Source organism: Symphalangus syndactylus, chromosome 17 (assembly GCF_028878055.3).
Source record: "Symphalangus syndactylus isolate Jambi chromosome 17, NHGRI_mSymSyn1-v2.1_pri, whole genome shotgun sequence".
Taxonomy (NCBI): domain Eukaryota; kingdom Metazoa; phylum Chordata; class Mammalia; order Primates; family Hylobatidae; genus Symphalangus; species Symphalangus syndactylus.
Window position 1 is genome coordinate 43,520,515 of NC_072439.2, and position 19,096 is coordinate 43,539,610.

The 19,096-nt window shown below is 42.0% G+C and overlaps 1 protein-coding gene across 4 annotated transcripts in view; it reads right to left on the reverse strand.

Moving 5' to 3' along the window:
* The window catches only part of PRICKLE1 (prickle planar cell polarity protein 1), a 137,005-nt gene that overhangs the window by 46,968 nt on the left and 70,941 nt on the right, over positions 1–19,096 (reverse strand). The window contains exon 1 of one of the 4 annotated variants that reach the window (XM_063620150.1): positions 4,654–4,802. The exons of 2 other annotated variants lie outside the window; for them this stretch is intronic. The gene's annotated coding sequence lies outside the window, so the exon portion shown is untranslated. Of the gene's footprint in view, positions 1–4,653; positions 4,803–19,096 lie in introns of those variants that run through there. One more of the 4 variants, XM_063620151.1, reaches the window with a different exon arrangement.

The window sequence follows — 19,096 nt, forward strand, 5'->3', positions numbered from 1 at the left end:
GAAAAACAAAAACACGGCTACTTCACAGTTCCGGGGTTAGGATCCATTATGATTGCAAAGGGTCCACCCCTTGGCCATGTATCTATGTGGGTAGATGGATCTGGATTTGTGTGTGTGTTTGGGCTGGGGGCCAGTAATTCAGCAAAGGTGGAACAGTTTTGTCCTCCACAGGTATTCTAAAAATGTCATTTAAATGGATTAAAACATTCTATTTGTAGAATAAGGCAACAGTACTTGCTATTAGATATGATGCATGGGAATTAGGTTGCCTTTTGTTTTTGTTTTTGTTTTTTTTTGAGACAGAGTCTCACTCTGTTGCCCAGGCTGGAGTGCAGTGGTGTGATCTCGGCTCACTGCAACCTCCGCCTTCCGGATTCAAGCAATTCTCCTGTCTCAGCCTCCAGAGTAGGTGTGACTACAGGCGCGCACCACCATGCCCAGCTAATTTTTGTATTTTTAGTAGAGACAGGGTTTCACTATATTGGACAGGCTGGTCTCAGACTCCTGACCTCAGGTTATCCACCTGCCTCAGCCTCCCAAAGTACTGGGATTACAGTTGTAAGCCACTGTGCCTGGCCCAGGTTGCATTTGTTAGTTGTGCTCCAACAGCAATTGATGCTGAGTGGGCTGGCAATGTAAGAATCACCTGGAAATCCTCTTAAAATACACAGAAGCCTCAATCATATCCCTATAGATTTTGACTCAGTAACTCTGAATTAGGATCCAGAAATCTGCATTTAATGTAGTCTCCATAGATAATCGCAATTTGCACCTAGGTGTAAGAACCACTGGTCTACAGACATCATTCACTTTGGTTACCAGCTCTCCTAAAAAAGTGGTAAATTTGTGGAATAAGAACAAAAAGTTAAAGTTTTCATTCATTAGTTGGTTAAGGCGAAATTCTACCTGGACATTGCAAAGTCTTCAATATTGCGTATCAAGCACCCATGTTTCTGAGTGACTCTCAGGATTCTTTTATGAAAAGTTCCAAAGGGGAAGTACGATTTTAGGGATTTGACCCATCTGAGTTAAGATGTCTTTTTCAAATGAAAGTTAACTTCATTAATTATATAAGTCAAAAATGTTCTTTTTTCTTTTTCTTTTTTTTTTTTTTTTTTTTTTTTGAGATGGAGTCTCACTCTGTTGCCCAGGCTAAAGTGCAATGGCGTGATCTGGGTTCACTGAAACCTCTGTCTCCTGGGTTCAAGCGATTCTTCTGCCTCTGCCTCCCAAGTAGCTGGGATTATAGGCACCCACCACCACCCCCAGCTAATTTTTGCATTTTTAGTAGAGATGAGGTTTCACCATGTTGGCCAGGCTGGTCTTGAACTCCTGACCCCAGGTGACCCACCCACCTCGGCCTCCCAAAGTGTTGGGATTACAGGCGTGAGCCACCGGGCCCAGCCCAATAGTGTTTTTTTTTTTTTTTTTTTTGAGAAGGAGTCTCGCTCTTTCACCCAGGCTGGAGTGCAGTGGTGCGATCTCGGCTCACTGCAAGCTCCGCCCCCTGGGGTTTACGCCATTCTCCTGCCTCAGCCTCCCGCGTAGCTGGGACTACAGGCGCCCGCCACCTCGCCTGGCTAATTTTTTGTATTTTTAGTAGAGACGGGGTTTCACTGTGTTAGCCAGGATGGTCTCAATCTCCTGACCTTGTGATCCGCCCGCCTCGGCCTCCCAAAGTGCTGGGATTACAGGTGTGAGCCACCACACCCGGCTTTTTTTTTTTTTTTTTTTTTTGAGACAGTCTCACTCTGTCGCCCAGGCCGGAGTGCAGTGGCATGATCTTGGCTCACTGCAATCTCTGCCTCCCGGGTTCAAGCAACTCTCTACCTCAGCCCCGAGCAGCTGGAATTACAGGTACCCACCACCATGCCCAGCTAATATTTGTATTTTTAGTAGAGACGGTGTTTCGCCATCTTGACCAGGCTGGTCTTGAACTTCTGACCTTGTGATCTACCCACCTCAACCTCCCAAAGTGTTGGGATTACAGGCGTGAGCCACCGCACCTGGCCATGTTCTTTTGGCATAGCTTGTGGTACTGATTTTGAGCCACAAAACCTTTGAATATTATGGTTTCTCTAAAATGTTTGTAGGAGGGGTTAGAAGAACACAAAATGAGAAATGTAGAAATCCAGGCCATTTCATCATCTAATATCTAAACCCATTATTTGGGGGACATGCAAGGCTTAATTTTAATTATGCATACTTTCTGCAATTTCAACACATTTCTTATGCAAAAGCTGTATGTTCATGAAGCTTTTGAGGTGAGTGCTGCTCCCCTGGATGTAAATTAACTGCTGTCCTGCTGGGTAGGGCTGTTGAAACTTGAAGGCTGCTGGGCAGCTGCTGTCTCCCTGAGTTCTGAGTGTTCATTAGTGTTCCGGCACACAGACGGACACATAGCAGGCAGATCACTTGTCATTTGGGGGATAGGGGATAGTTACTGAAAATACTAAGCAGATCAAGTTGTGTAGACAAAGCAGAAAAACAATTAAAACACATGACTCTTACAGACAAAAGCTGGGAAGGGTTTTGAACCCTTTTGAACTAAACATACCCTAACTCATCGGGACACCACAACTTGTTATTTGCCCTAAAGTGACCACTGACAAATGATTCCATCTGCTCACAATTGTATCTCTTGCTCCTCTCTGTTGTAACATTATTCCTTTCTCCTTGCACCAGTTCTATAGCTTTTCACTTGCTCAGTCTTCTGATTTGTTGTATTATATGGAAGAATTTTTTTTGAGCTGTTATGGTCATATTATTGTAAGGAAGAATTCTTCTGGAGGAACTAACCTCCATTCCCCATCATACTGTCAATGAAGGTTGCATTGCACTGAGCAGGCGGCAGAGCCTAAATGATGTTGACTGACATTTATAAAGCCAAAGCATCTGTGTTGATTTAATGCAGAGAAATAGAAGAGGACCATAGTCAGTCATGTGATAGACTAGACATAAGCTTATCTCCAGCTTCAATCGCAGTATTGGCAGTGTTAATTTTTCCTCATTAGCCAGAGAATAAGATAAACACATATTGGAGGATACACAGTATAAGATTATAGCTCCTGTTCCTGTGTGATTTTATCAGGATATAAAATGCAACGATGTCAATCTCATTTGGATTAATCCATCAATTCTTCCTTTTTGGGGTTTTACAAAAGTTAACTATACAAACAAGCAATAGTGAAAATATATTTCAATGGCGATTTAGATACCATTTTTATATTTTTAAGAACTCACGAAAAGATAATAATTCTTTTATAAGGGCTCTAGTGGAAAATGGAAAGAATAGAGAATGTGGCTTTGAGAAGGAGGCGGGGACAGGAAAAGGGAAAGGGGGTGAAATGTTGGCCTTAGACTAAGTATTTTTTATAAAAGATCCTCCACGCTCATACTGCGTCAAGGAACTAGGAACTTCATTATATCGGCAATAACCTTAGCACAACATCTCTTCCTATTAGAATATCCTATACCATTACTTTAAACTTTTTTGGCTTAAAATTCAAGTAGGCCTGAACATTATGTGCAATGTAATTCTCACAAGTGAGCTACTGTTTAAGAAAAAAAAGAAGGCAAGTGGTAATAAATCTGTAAATCCCTACTGCAGTTCTCAGGATAACATTTATTGGTCTGGGCTCAACTGTTTTATATATGGGTATATAACATACACCAAATTAGAAATGTGAAATTCATCAACAGGACTCATTGATAAGGAATTGCTTCATAAATAGCTTTATTTCTTAGAGGTAAAAGAAAAAAATGCATATATATATGAAAAGAAATTTGCTTTAGGTTGAACACATAGAAAATATCTCAAAATTGCCTGGCTTTAGACACAGGTGGACAGAGAGGTACCAGAAGCAGTGGAAAGGAAGAAGGGGAGAGGGATGCACTTCCAGGGTGCTTGGAGATTGTGGCGCTCTATTCTGATTCTGGAATGGAGAAGAACAGGGCTTGTCACTGTAATTCTGCTTCTACCACTAACTGGCTAGAAGACCTTTACCCTGGGGACCTCAGCTTCTCATCTACACAGCGGCAGATGATCTCTTAGTTCTTTTGGCTATGAAATCTTATAATTCTCTGATTCCTTCAGTCTATAAACCCTAGGAATAAAGGTCAGTTGTATATATAGGGGCCAGTTTAAACCCAAAAGCTATTTTAGAACCTGTGGCTCCACCCCAGAGTGATGAAGTAGAAACAATTGCACGTGCTCCCTTTGAGAACAGCAGCCTGCCAGTCTGCTGGGTCCTGTACTCGCAGAGCAGACCACAGCCGGTGATGGGGTGATGGGCCTGACAGTCTGAGCAGCCACACAAGGCCTTTTTGTCTCCTTGGGGTTTAGACAGTATTAAACTTCAGATGCAAGTGCTAAGGCATTTACCCTAAATTCTCGATCTCATCTGCAGTTCTTTAGTTTGAAATGGAAAATTCTATTTTGGGAAACTGCCTAGAGACGCATTTAGGCTAACATGAAGGAAAAGTTGGAAAGCAAAATTGAACATAAAACATGGAAACTCTCAAAGAACTATTGAAAAAGGAAAATAAAATTCTTCCTTTAAAGCACACGCCAGAATTAAGTTCCAAGGGTCTTTCCGTATCAATAAAGGATGCTCCCACAGCACCATCACTTCCCTGCCTTATTCCGCTCACCCTTTATTTTAGTTGTCTGTTTGATGTCTGTGGTATCCGCTGGGTGGGACGACTTGGGAGGATGGAGAACCAGAGCACCATACTCAGTGCAGCATCACATAGAAGGAACTCGACAAAGGTTTGTTGAGTAACTGAACAACAGAATGACCAGCCTGGGCAACATAGCGAGACCTCGTCCTTAATAACAACAATAATAATAATAATAAGACTACCACTTACTATATTTTTTTACTTACTGCTCTACTAATGGCCTTTACTAAGAAATAGCTCATGCCATTTTGTCCAAAAGATTATCAAAATCATGGCCCGGCGAGCTGGTTCACACTTGTAATCCCAGCACTTTGGAAGGCCGAGGCAGGCGGATCATGACGCCAGGAGTTCGATACCAGCCTGGCCAACATGGTGAAACCCTTTCTCTACTAAGAAAACAAAAATTAGCCGGGCATGGTGGCGCACACCTGTAATCCTAGCTACTCGGGAGGCTGATGCAGGAGAATGGCTTGAACCCACGAGGCGGAGATTGCAGTGAGCCGAGATCATGCTACTGCACTCCAGCCTGGGTGACAGAGCGAGACTCTGTCTCAAAAAAAAAAAAAAAAAAAAGATTATTAAGACAATTTTTTTTTTTTTTTTGAGACAGAGTCTCACTCTGTAGCCCAGGTTGGAGTGCAGTGGTGCAATCTCGGCTCACTGCAAGCTCCGCCTCCCGGGTTCACGCCATTCTCCTGCCTCAGCCTCCCGAGTAGTGGGACTACAGGCGCCCGCCACCACGTCTGGCTAATTTTTTGTATTTTTAGTAGAGACGGGGTTTCACCATGTTAGCCAGGATGGTCTCGATCTCCTGACCTCGTGATCCACCTGCCTCTGCCTCCCAAAGTGGTGGGATTACAGGCGTGAGCCACTGCGCCCGGCTATTAAGACAATTTTTAAAGGCTGGGCACACTGTGGCTTATGCAGGCAGTCTCAGCACTTTGGGAGGCCAAGGTGGCGGATTGCTTAAGGCCAGGAATTCGAGGACCAACCTGGGCAACATAGCAAGACCGGGTCTTGATTAAATTTTGAAAAAAAAAAAACAAAAAACAAAGAGCATTTTTAAGGGAGAAAGCATAACTTTTTTTTTAAAGGTTTTTAATTGGCTTTCATTTGTGTTTTATTCCTGGTATAATTAATCTTTTTTAATGAATAACTATCAATGAATTCCCAAAATTGATGCTATTTTCCCAAAGATCTTTATTGAGATGGGCAATTGGAAGGTTTGCATCTTCGTAAAAATGGAGGCTATGTCCTATGTCTGTGTTATTACAGAAGAGCTTGAAAAACCTTTATGTATGAGCCTAGTAAGGACACTAACCTGCCGCTCTATTAAAAGCTCTAACAAGAAGTTGTGGGATAAAAATGCCAAGGCTTGCTTATCTGAAAAGATTCTTCCTAGTTCAAAGGGTTAGTTTCACACCAGGGTCCCAAGTCTTATCAGCTGGCTCTTCAGAGCTTTGCCATTGCAAAACAAAAGGACTCCTCCAACTGGCATGACAATGGTACAATCACCAGACACTTCAAAAGAAGCAGGCCCAGCACAGAGGATGCCCTGGGTGTGCCCCTCACTGTGATGTTTACACACAGGTTGCAACAGCTCTCCCAAAACAAAGACCAGCCAGAAGAGTCAAGGGCACTGTGCCTGCAGGGCAGTCAAGGATTCTGTCTTTACCAATAAAACCAGAGGGAAACTTCAGTTTAAACACCATTTACTTTAAACACTGCACTCTCAAAAGACAGGGTCTTATTATTCTACAAGGGTGAGGAGACTGCTGGAGAAATGGAAGTTGAGCTTCAGGGGTTGCATCTTTAGCACGTAGTTAGAGAGAGGGAAAGAAAGAAGTACGTCTGCAGATAACTCAGAGTAATCTGCAGGTGTTCACATGAATTTTGCAGATGTGGATAAAAATAAGAATAAAAGACTATACTGGCTTGCAGGATGCAAAGAGAAAGCCTCCAGGTATGAGATTAACAGAAAGTAGTATTTATTGAATTTCCTCTGAGGGTCTGGCCTTGTGGTGGGTGCTCTGATCCATTGGCCTTGTTTGTTTAACTTCCCTGAAAATTAAAAACGAAAACCTACTTTCCCAAATCAGGTTCCACAGGAGAGGGGGGTATGGAAGTCCAATGTCTGTGAAAACGATTGAAGGCTTACCCTTGAGTTTTCCTAGCCCTTGCTTGGAGATGTGTATTAGAGACATGTATAAAGAGTATTATTTCCAAGAAACCCAGGCACTTAGATGCTGGGAGCAAGGGATGAACAGGGAACAGCTTGATCTCTTCTGGAACAAAGGTTTACTTGAAAGGTTTTCTTTACTTCTCAAAGCTAGATATTGTGCTCTGTACATTTCTAGGATGCAAAGAATGCTTGAAAAAACAAGCAAACAGTCTCCCATTATTATAGGGAATCTTTTGTATTTTGCAAAGAGCTTGGCTTTGCTAAGGACTAATGGACTGTGAGGTCTGTGAGGCCATGATCTGCATCTGACTCTCCTTATACCATCATTCTACCCCGCTGGGGTTGTGGTATTCAAGCAACCTTCCCTAGTTCTTTCCAGGTTCTTGTCCTTGCTTCAGTTCCAATGATGTGCCTGAATGCCCCAAAGGATGGTCCCATTACAAAAAAAAAAAGATAGGGTTCAGACAAAGTTTCCAGATATGGACAGATATGTGTTTTGGTTTTTTTGGAGACAGAATCTTGCTCTGTTACCTAGGATGGAGTGCAGTGGCATGATCTTGGTTCACTGCAACCTCTGCCTCCCAGGTTCAAGCAATTCTTGTGCCTCAGCCTCCCGAGTAGCTGGCACTACAGGTGTGCAACACCATGCCCAGCTAATTTCTTTTTGTATTTTTTGTAGACAGGGTTTCACTGTGTTGGACAGGCTGGTCTTGAACTCCTGACCTTAAAAGTGATCCACCCGCCTTGGTCTCCCAAAGTGCGGGGATTACAGGCATGAGGCACCGTGCCCAGCTGGACATTGTGTTTTTATCAAGTAATAATTTCAGCAAGCATTTTAGTGTGCCTATTATGTGTCTACCTTATTTAAAAGTGTATCCCCTGCCCTCTCCCTATTCCACACTCTTCATCTCTCTTTCCTGAGTTATTTATCTTCATAGCACCGATTTCTATCTGACATAGTATGTATTGTATGTAATCATTTTGTTTTTTTGGGGGGATGGAGTCTCACTCTGTTGCCCAGGCTGGAGTGCAGTGGTGTGATCTCAGCTCACTGCAACCTCTGCCTCCCGGGTTGAAGTGATTCTCTTGCCTCAGCCTCCCAAGCAGCTGGCATTACAGGCATGTGCCACCATGCTCGGCTAATTTTGGCCCTAACTAGAGAGTTAGCCTCTCTTTTGAAGCTTGGAAATCAGGCATTGACTTCTCTTCTCAAGCTATGAAAATCCAAGATGGCATCCCAATCCCTTAGAGCCCACTTCACCCTAAGGCATTATTATTATTTTTTATATGTAGTTTCACTCTTGTTGCCCAGGCTGGAGTGCAATGGCACCCTCTTGGCTCACTGCAGCCTTCGCCTCCTGGGTTCAAGCAATTCTCCTGCCTCAACCTCCCGAGTAACATTACAGGTGCCTGCCACCATGCCTGGCTAATTTTTGTATTTTTAGTAGAGAGGGGGTTTCACCATGTTGGTCAGGCTGGTCTGGAACTCCTGACTTCAGGTAATCCGCCCCCCTCGGCCTCCCAAAGCACTGGGATTACAGGGGTGAGCCACCGCAGCCCAGCCTGTCATCATTTTGTTTGGTCCCTTTCTTCACCTCCCACCCCACTAGAATGTAAGCTCTACATAGGTAAGGATTTCTATCCATTTTGTTCACTGATGTAGCTCCAATACCTGGTGCATAATAGGTACTCAATTAATATTTGTTAAATGAATAGAGCTGGGCACTCTTGTAGTCCCAGCTACTCAGGAGGCTGAAGCAGAAGAAGTGCTTGAATCCAGGAGTTCTAGGCTGCAGCGTGCTATGATAATGCCTGTGAATAGCCACTGCATTCCAGCCTGGGCAACACAGCAAGATGCTGTTGGGCTGGAAAAAAAAAAAATGAATAAGAGCTACTCTTTGCCCTTAATTAATTCACTATCTACTCCCTCTATTTACATATCTTCAATGCTGTCCCCTATGTCTCTCTCTTTTTAAAGTTTTGGTGTCTCCTTTAAAAAATTATTACATAATAGGCCGGGTGTGGCCTATTATATAACCTGCAATCCCAGCACTTTGGAAGGCCAAGGCAGGTAGATCACTTGAGGCCAAGGGTTTGAGACCAGCCTGGCCAACATGGTGAAACCTCATCTCTACTAAAAATACAAAAAATTAGCCAGGCGTGGTGGTGCATGCTTGTAATCCCAGCTACTTGGGAAGCTGAGGCAGGAGAATTGCTTGAACCCAGGAGGCGGAGGTTACAGTGAGCCAAGATCGCACCATTGCACTCCAGCCTGGGCGACGAGAGTGAAACTCTGCCTCCAAAAAACAACAACAAAAAAGATATTATATAATAAAACATGGATACAATCTCATTGTATATTAGGAAGCTATTCAGTTTAGTACATGCAATAGCCCCAAGACTATAACCATTTCAAAATTCATTTGGTGCTTTTCAAAATCCTTTGAGGCATCATCATTGCAATAAAATAGTCCAACAGTATGGTATACAAATATATCCCCAAATCATGAAACATTAATGAGCTAATAAAAACAATTAGTTTCAGGTTGCAGCAACTGAAACTATGTCTTCCATTCTGGGATTTAAAATCCTTTTATTTTCTGCATTTCATACTTTCCTCCATGTATGCTTGTGTGTCAGAAAATGATTAAACCTCCACCTGCTAGTTCTCTTATCTCATGGTTCTTCAGTGGAAGAAGAAAGATCATCATCTTTTTTTTTTTTCTGTGGATCTCTTGTCAGTGTCCCCATAAGAAATAGTTATCTAAATATAACCTAATTACTGCTACAAAAGAATGATTTCACTAATGCATGCAGACCAACAGAAACACCTTGGGAAACTCAAAGGCTGATGAGCTAAAATTAAATCTGAACATTTATCTATTATACGCTGTCAAAGGGCTTGTCAAATTGAAGGATACTTATCAAACAAAAATGAAAAGAAAGTTTGCCCATCGTGACCTATTCCATTTTTTCTTTTTTAAACTTAATTTTTTTTTTACAATTATATAAGCACATTGTTTAAAAACCAAACAGTCCTAAAAGGCTTGTTTTGAGAAACAGCAGTTCTCAGTTTCTTCCCTTTTCTGCTTCCCCTCTGTTAGCTGATTATTTTAGTATTTATCTCCATTTCTCTAGATAACATACTGATCTTACTACTTTAACTTTTTTTAAGGCTCTATGTATCTGTCTGTCTATCTATCTATCATCTATCTATCTATCTATCTATCTATCTATCTATCTATCTATCTATCTATCTATCTTTTTTGAGATGGAGTCTATCTATCATCTATCTATCTATCTATCTATCTATCTATCTATCTATCTATCTATCTATCTATCTATCATCTATCTATCTATATTTTTTGAGATGGAGTCTCACTCTGTCCCCCAGGTAGGAGTGCAGTGGCATGATCTTGGCACTGCAACTTCCGCCTCCCAGGTTCAAGGAATTTTCCTGCCTTAGCTTCCTGAGTAGCTGGGTGCAAGCCGCCACGCCTGGCTAACTTTTCTGTTTTTCAGTGGAGATGGGTTTGCATCACGTTGGGCAGCCTGGTTTCCAGCTCCTGTCCTCAAGTGATCCACCCACCTTGGCCTCCCAAACTGCTGGGATTATAGGCATAGGCATGAGCCACCACACTTGGCTCTAAGGCATTATCTTTTTTTTTGAGACGGAGTTTCACTCTTATTGCCCAGGCTGGAGTGCAATGGTGCCATCTTGGCTCACTGCAACCTTCGCCTCCCAGGTTCAAGCGATTCTCCTGCCTCAGCCTCCCAAGTAGCGGGGATTACAGGTGTCTGCCACCACGCCTGACTAATTTTTGTATTTAGTAGAGATGGAGTTTCACCATGTTGGCCAGGCTGCTCTCGAACTCCTGACCTCGGGTGATCCACACGTCTCCCAAAGTGCTGGGGATTACGGACGTGAGCCACCGTGCCCAGCCCCTAAGGCATTATCTGTTAACTTCTACCCACACTCTATCCCATGTACCTTTTCATGGAAGGTAAAATTGTTGAAAGCTTACCTATCTGAAAATATATTTTTCTATACTTAACCTCAAATGATACTTTGGTGGACTCCTGAATTCTAAGCCAAAACTGATTTCTCTTTAGAACTTTGAGGGTCCTGCTCTGCTGTCCTCTGGCTTCCAGTATTGCCATTATGATGTTCATCCTTCACATGAGACCTTTTCTTCCTCTCTAAAAGGCTGTAGAACCTACCTTTTATGTTCCAGTATTCTAAAATTACCTGATGATGTACATTGGTATGAATCCACTTTCAAACACTGTACACAGTACTTGGTAAGCCTTAAAATCCAGAAATTCATGTCCTCTGCTCAGGAAACTTTCTGTAATTATTTATTTGATGATACTCTTTCTTCCATTTTTTTCCTGCTATTTAGATATTGGATCCCTGGACTGGACTTCAAATTTTCTCATCTTTTCTCTCCGATTTTGCATTTCTTTGGTGTTTTTACTTTCTAGGCAATTTCCTATACTGTAGCTTCCAAGACTTCTAGCAAATGGCCTTCCATTTCTTCTTTCACTTTTGTTTTTGAGACAGAGTCTTGCTCTGTCACTCAGGCTGGAGTGCAGTGGCCCAATCTTGGCTCACTGCAAGCCCCGCCTCCCGGGTTCACGCCATTCTCCTGCCTCAGCCTCCCGAGTAGCTGGGACTACAGGTGCCCACCACCACGCCTGGCTAATTTTTTGTATTTTTTAGTAGGGACAGGGTTCAACCACATTAGCCAGGATGGTCTCGATCTCCTGACCTCGTGATCCACCTGCCTCGGCCTCCCAAAGTGCTAGTATTACAGGCGTGAGCCACTGCGCCCAGCTTCTTCTTTCATATTTTTAATATCCAAGAGTTCCTATGTCCATGAAGGTTCCTTTTTTGTAGCATCCTGTTCTTGTTTACAGGGTATCTCTTCTTTCTCAGACAATATCAACGATATGTATATTTTAAGTGTTCTTCTTTGTATCTGTTTCATCTGTTCTTATTATCTTTCTCTATTCATCCTCATCTATCTGTTCATATTTAATAGTGAGATACTAAAAAGCTACTGGAAGCCATCTGTATGTGTTTGGAAGGATGAGGGCAGGGAAAGGGAGGTTTTTGACTCTGTCATCTAGACTAAGATGATCTAGGTTGGGCCGTTTCCTTGGGAAACCCCCAAAGTCAGAATTCTTAGCTTTGTTCTCACCCCATGCACCCACACCCCCTCTCCCCACCCCTTGCCTTTGGCTAACCAGATTCTTCAGATAATACTTTTCCCATCTCCTGCCTATGGGGTGGGTGATACCTAGCTGAATGATGTGGCAGCCAAGTTGAGGTGTATTACCTGATTCTTCTGGTTTTGTTTAGGTACCCTCTCCCTCAACTGTGCCTGTGTCTCATAGTGTAGAGAACCTCTGTTCCACCCTTGACAAAGGATTAACCTTCTTGAGCCTTTTGGGAGTTCTAGGGAATAACTCATTGCTTCTCAACTTGCTTCTCAATCTGTACTTCCAGATCAGGATCTGCCTCTTTGAGTCTCCTAAGTTAGCTGCTAATTATCCTGTTTTCAGATTCCAAAGTTTTGTTATTTTCTTCTTTCCCATTTTATTCATCTTTGTGGGTTACTTCTTTTTTAAAAATACTTTTACTGTCACTTTAATGAAATTTTGCAAGGGGACAGAACTAAATGTGTGTACTCAGTCTGCCATCTTTTTTTTTTTTTTTGAGACAGAGTCTCGCTTTGTAGCCCAGGCTGGAGTGCAGTGGCATGATCTCAGCTCACGGCAACCTCTGCCTCCCAGGTTCACGCCATTCTCCTGCCTCAGCCTCCTGAGTAGCTGGGACTACAGGCACCCGCCACCACGCCCGGCTAATATTTTGTATTTTTAGTAGAGATGGGGTTTCACCGTGTTAGCCAGGATGGTCTTGATCTCCTGACCTCGTGATCCGCCCATCTTAGCTTCCCAAAGTGCTGGGATTACAGGTGTGAGACACCGCACCTGGCCCAGTCTGCCATCTTTAACCAGAGGTTCCTAGACCAGTTTTTCCACAGGCTAGTCTTTAAGGCCATCCCCAAATACTGTACCAGCCTTATTGCCTCCTCCTGGCTTTAAGGACACCCTACAACCCTTGAGGTCCCTAGTCTAAAGGGAGAGGAGAGGAATTTCAGTTGATAAAAAGCAAATGTGTCTTTAAATACTTAACTGGGTACTTAACAAGAAAAGTGGGGTATTTCCTTTGGTAGTCTGAAAGATGTTTTTTCTGTGTAATAGATGGGTTTCTTTCTCCACACTAGATAGGCATACATTTATCGAGTTTGAAGGGGGAATTAAAAGGTCTCAGGATGTCTCTCCCAGGCCTGGGTTTATAATTCCAAAGATAACATAATTTAAGAATTTAAAACCCAGTCTAATGCAATTCATTCATTTCATTAGCAAGAAGACTGGTTTTACTGTAAAAGTTGGTTAAATTAAAAAGATCAGAAGTTTCTGAGGATTTTTCTTTTTTTTTTTTTTTTTTTTTTGAGACAGGGTCTTACTCTGTCACCCAGGGTGATCCTACTGCCTCAGCCTCCTGTGTAGCTGGAAATACAGGCATGCACCACCAACCCCAGCTGATTTTTAAAATTTTTGTAGAGATGGGGTTTCAACATGTTGCCAGAGCTGGTCTTGAACTCCTGGACTCAAGCAATCCTTCTGCCTCAGCCTCCCAAAGTGCTGGGGTTACAGGCATAAGCCACAGCAACCGGCTGAGGATGGATGTCTTGATAAGACTATGGTCACTTGTCTACTAACAAGGATGGTTTTTTTATACCCTGGAGAATTTCTTATTTTTTCAACTGAAGTGTCTTTCCCTAATAAGCACAAACAATAAATTCACAACATGTTGAAATCCATATGTTGTGAATTTATTTTTTAACAAAGTAAAGTTATTTAAGTCCTGACACTAACAACAGCTGCCAACCTAAATTTGAAAGTGTTAAAAATAGCTCAATGATCCTTAATTTTCCTATATTTGTCCCCCTTGCATCTGTCTTCCAACCTTAAAACTAAAACATTATTGAATTTATCTACATAGAAGTTGTAAGATGAATTTTAATCCCATTGTTATTTAAAACTAAACTGTGTTCAATATTAATGTTCAGTTACATGACCTTGAAATTTATTTGGCAATATCTACTGATTGGTGCAGGAGTAACACATCTTATATTTCTCAAAACACTAGCAATAATATCCCTATAGCCTTCTGATAAACTGCAAATTACACTTATTAATTAGATTTAAGAAGTGTAAATGTTATAACATGGTTATAATGCCAATATCAGGTACACTTTCCAGTTTATTGGAGGAAGTAAAAATGAAATGCACCATGGCTTGAGAATTGATAATTCTCAGCTTTATTTAGGAGAATCAAACCTGAAATGTTGCAAAGAAGGGTTACATTACTTCCCTCTTGGCACATGACCCTCAAGTAGTAATGGTTACCATCTGTAATGCTGAAAAATGTGTTCAACATGAAGAATTCTTAGGTGGTATTATTTAGGGAAATACCTGTTCCCTCCACAGTGTTGCTTTACTGAATTTCCTTTTTTTCCCTTTTTTTTTTGAGACGGTGTGTTGCTCTTGTTGCCCAGTCTGGAGTGCAATGGCACAATCTCTGCTCACTGCAACCTCTGCCTCCCGGGTTCAAGTGATTCTCCTGCCTCGGCCTCCTGAGTAGCTGGGATAATAGATGTGTGCCACCATGCCTGGCTAATTTTGTGTTTTTAGTAGAGATGGGGTTTCACCATGTTGACCAGGCTGGTCTTGAACTGCTAACCTCAGGTGATCCATGCGCCTTGGCCTCCTAAAGTGCTGGGATAATATGCATGAGCGACCGTACCTGGCTTTACTGAATTTTCAGCACCAGCTTTAGACTTTACCAGATGCAGGAGATATTCCAGGCTTTTGTGCCTCAACATATTTGATCAACTCCAACCCCTTCTCTGATCTTGGAGACTGAATATTAATAAATGGTTAGTAAAATGGCCTATTCTTTTGGTTAATTCACAGGTGGATGAACACTTACACAAACGCTCTCCATAATTCTAGACCAGTGATGGGGTAGGTGAGGAAACACTTCTAGAAGGAGTGGCTAAAAGGGGTGGGCTGATGCTGGGTAGCTTGAAAGCAAAGCAGAAATCTGACCTGTGACTTTGAGTATTTGTTGTTGTTGTTAGAGATGGGGTCTCATTCTGTAGCCCAGGCTGGAGTATAGTGGGAAGATCATGGCTCAGCACAGCCTTGAACTCCTAGCCTCAAGCCATCCCCCCACCTCAGCCTCCAGAGTAGCTGGGCCTACAGATACAAGCCATTGCACTTGATGGCTTTGAGTGTTTTAACAGCAGCCCAGGATGGGGTATTTCAACCCCCTCCATACAAGTTCTGATAAGGCATGCCTTCCCTGAGACCACTGCTTTATATGGGGTAATCTTATGTCCCATTCTGCTCTTGAAAATCCTAGTTTGTGCCTCTTTTTCTGGTAAAAAGCACCCTCTCAAGTGTCCAGGTTTGGATGATAAATTATCCAGACCACCAGATCTGTGGTGGATGTGGGATAGTTATATGTAATCTCCACTGGAGAACATGTGAGTCCCTAATACACACTGTGACTAAATTTCTCTGTGCTTTTCCAGCATAACCTAAAATGTGGAAAAGGAAGATGTAAGACCACGGTGGTCAATGCAGATGAGAAGAATATTAACAGGTAGTGGACTTTGGAGGCAGACAGCCCTGAGACAGAATATGACTCTCCCATTTACTAACTTTGTGATTTGGGGCAAGACATTTCATTCTCCCTTAAACTCATTTTCCTCAACTATGCAATGGAAATGCAAAATTTACTGCACTGAGTTGCGATGGGGATTAAATGAGATGCTGCATAGACAGAGCTTTGCACAGTGGGGAGTTACTGTGAACAAGCTCATTGCCAAACAGTCTATTATATTGTTTTAATTTGACTGAGGCTTCACTTTATGTGTTATCTACATTAACCCCCAAATACACTTAAACTTCAAAAATTTTTAACTTTTAAAATGTCCTTTAATTTAGGCAGGGCGTCAAACTGTTGATTAGATTTGATTGGCTAGCAATACAGTGAGGTGTTGCAAATGTTACAGTCTGAATGCAAGCTTCAAAGAAATGTCAAAATGTGTCCATTTTAATCAGATATGTCATGATGTGAGAGTGTGTGCTCCCATCTATTGACAGAGGGATAAATACGTTAAAGACATACCTTAGCCAGACGCGGTGGCTCACGCCTATAATCCCAGTACTTTGGGAGGCTGAGGCAGGCAGATCACTTGAGGTCAGGAGTACGAGATCAGCCTGGCCAACATGGTGAAACCCCATCTCTACTAAAAATACAAAAATTAGCTGGGCATGCTAGCGCATGCCTGTAATCCCAACTACTCAGGAGGTTGAGACGGGAGAATGGCTTGAACCTGGGAGGCGGAGGTTGCAGTGAGCCAAGATTGAGCCACTGCACTGCACTCCAGACTGGGCGATAGCACGAGACTCTGTCTTAAAAAAAAAAAAAATAAAATAAAAGAAGACATACCTTAGAGTCTCTGTAGGCAATTTATATTTTATTAATGTAAATATTGATTATATAATTGAAAGTCCAAAGAATAGTGGCAAAAACTTTAAGACATTATTTTGAGAAACATTATATTTCTTTACTAATTATATATTTAGTAGATAAAGGAACTTTAAGACATTATTTTGAGAAACATTGTATTTCTTTACTAATTATATATTTAGTAGATAAAAGAACTTTAAGACATTATTTTGAGAAACATTGTATTTCTTTACTAATTATATATTTAGTAGATAAAGGAAAATACCTTTAACTGTGTTTGAAAATGGTTATGAACAGGATACAGTTAAAAGCAGTTAATAGACCTACTGCAGAGGCTCATACCTGTAATTCCAGCACTTTGGGAGGCCGAGGCGGGAGGATCACTTGAGCCTAGGAGTTTCAGACCAGCCTGGGCAACATGGTGAAACCCCGTCTCTACAAAAATTACAAAAATTAGCCTGGCATGGTGGCATGTGCCTATAGTCCCAGCTACTCTGGAGGCTGCGGTGGGGGGGATCGCTTAAGCCTGCTAGGTGGAGGTGGCAGTGAGCTGAGATTGCACCACTGCACTCCAGCTTGGGTGATAGAGTAAGACCTTGTCTCAAAAAAAAAAAAAAAAAAAAGCCATTAACAGTAGAAATTAACTAATCAGTTAAAACCGAGAACAAGCCACCTTCTTCTAATCTGTCCTAGTTCTCTCAGCATTAAGAATGTCTCATGTGAAGACCATGTCTACATAAAGCAATAGTGAAGAGTGAAACCACTACTCTTAGAACGACTTAATTTGCTTTTAGTTTTAGTTATCTAAATATTTCAAGTGAAATCAGTTTGTTTGTTTTTGGGGTGTGTGTGTGTGTGTGTGTGTGTGTGTGTAACTTTCTTTTTTTGACAGAGTTTCACTCTTGTTGCCCAGGCTGGAGTGCAGTGGCACGATCTCGGCTCACTGCAAGCTCCACCTCATGGGTTCAAGTGATTCTCCTGTCTCAGCCTCCCGAGTAGCTGGGATTATAGGCACATGCCACCATGCCCAACTAATTTTTGTATTTTTAGTAGAGGCGGGGTTTCACCATGTTGGACAGGCTGGTCTCGAACTCCAGACCTCAGGTTATCCACCCGCCTCAGTCTCCCAAAGTGCTGGGATTACAGGTGTGAGCTACCATGCCCAGCCTTAACTTTTTTGTAAGAGACAGCATCTACGTTACCCACACTCGTCTCAAACTCCTGGGCTCAAGCAGTCCTCCCACTCAGTCTACTCAGTAGCTGGGACTATAGGCACACATCATGCTTGTCTGAAATCAGGGGTTTTAGGGCTATTTTCTACCACACTTATACAACTAGAATGATGCAGAAGTGAATGACTATAGTCCATTTTCAAGAGAACCAGATCAAATCTGGTTTCTAAATTATATCAAAATATATTTATATGAAAATATATCTTGCTTCAGTAAGTTTAACACAGAGTTTTAAAATACTCTTAAAAATTGGAAAATGAGATCTGTGTACATTGGCTGTGTGTGGGCCTTGGTCACATTAATGCCCTTTTCCTTAGTACCCTATGTGGCATTTTGCTATGAGAAATGCACCATTGCATCAAATAAGTTTTACTACTTTGGTGGCTAGACAAAGTTTTGTTTTTTCCATTAGCAAATAGAATCTTTTTTAAAGCAGAAAATTGGCAGTTATTTTTAAAGTGGATATGTTATATAAATTTGATCTTTAGGGATCTAGGAATTTTCAGTGGACGCTCATGAAGAAAGCAAGTTTTGTGCCATGCATTTCATCCTTAGTCACTTTAATTATAAAGACTACCCATGTCCCAAAGCAGTTCATGTTAGTTGAAAGGTGATTCTAACAGATTTTTTTTTTTTTTTTTTTTTGAGATGGAGTCTCGCTCTGTCACCCAGGCTGGAGTGCAGTGGCACGATCTCGGCTCACTGCAACCACCGCCTCCCAGGTTCACACCATTCTCCTGCCTCAGCCTCCCAAGTAGCTGGGACTACAGGCGCCCGCCACCACGCCCGGCTAATTTTTTTGTATTTTATTTTTAGTAGAGACGGGGTTTCACTGTGTTAGCCAGGATGGTCTCAAACTCCTGACCTCATGATCCACCCGCCTTGGCCTCCCAAAGTGCTGGGATTACAGGTGTAAGCCACCGTGCCCAGCTGATTTTTTGGTTTTTAATCCCCTTTAAACTTGGAATAAGCATTTAAAGGTTAACCAAGATGCTCATTTTCTGAATTTTTCTGCAGCCCAGTTTACATAGGGGCAACTCTTGAATTCTTAACAAGACATAGGGAACTGGTGTCAACAAACTGTTTTTCACACTAGTGCATTTGTTTCCAAAGTTTGTGGTTTGAAACAATAGACTGATATTAACTACTTCTCTTGAGTCTTCAAACAACCAAGAAAGGAGAGAAGGAAGACTGGTAGCAGCAATGAATTTTCACAGACATGCAAACTCAGTATTTCAGATGGCTTAACAGATGCACAATTACAAATAAGAGCCACATGGGTGCATTAAAGGGTAAAAAATCTGTGTCACATTATACAGTGCAGGTGGAAATGCAGCTATAAACACAGTCAGAACAGGTGATTTGGATACCTGTCACTTTTAT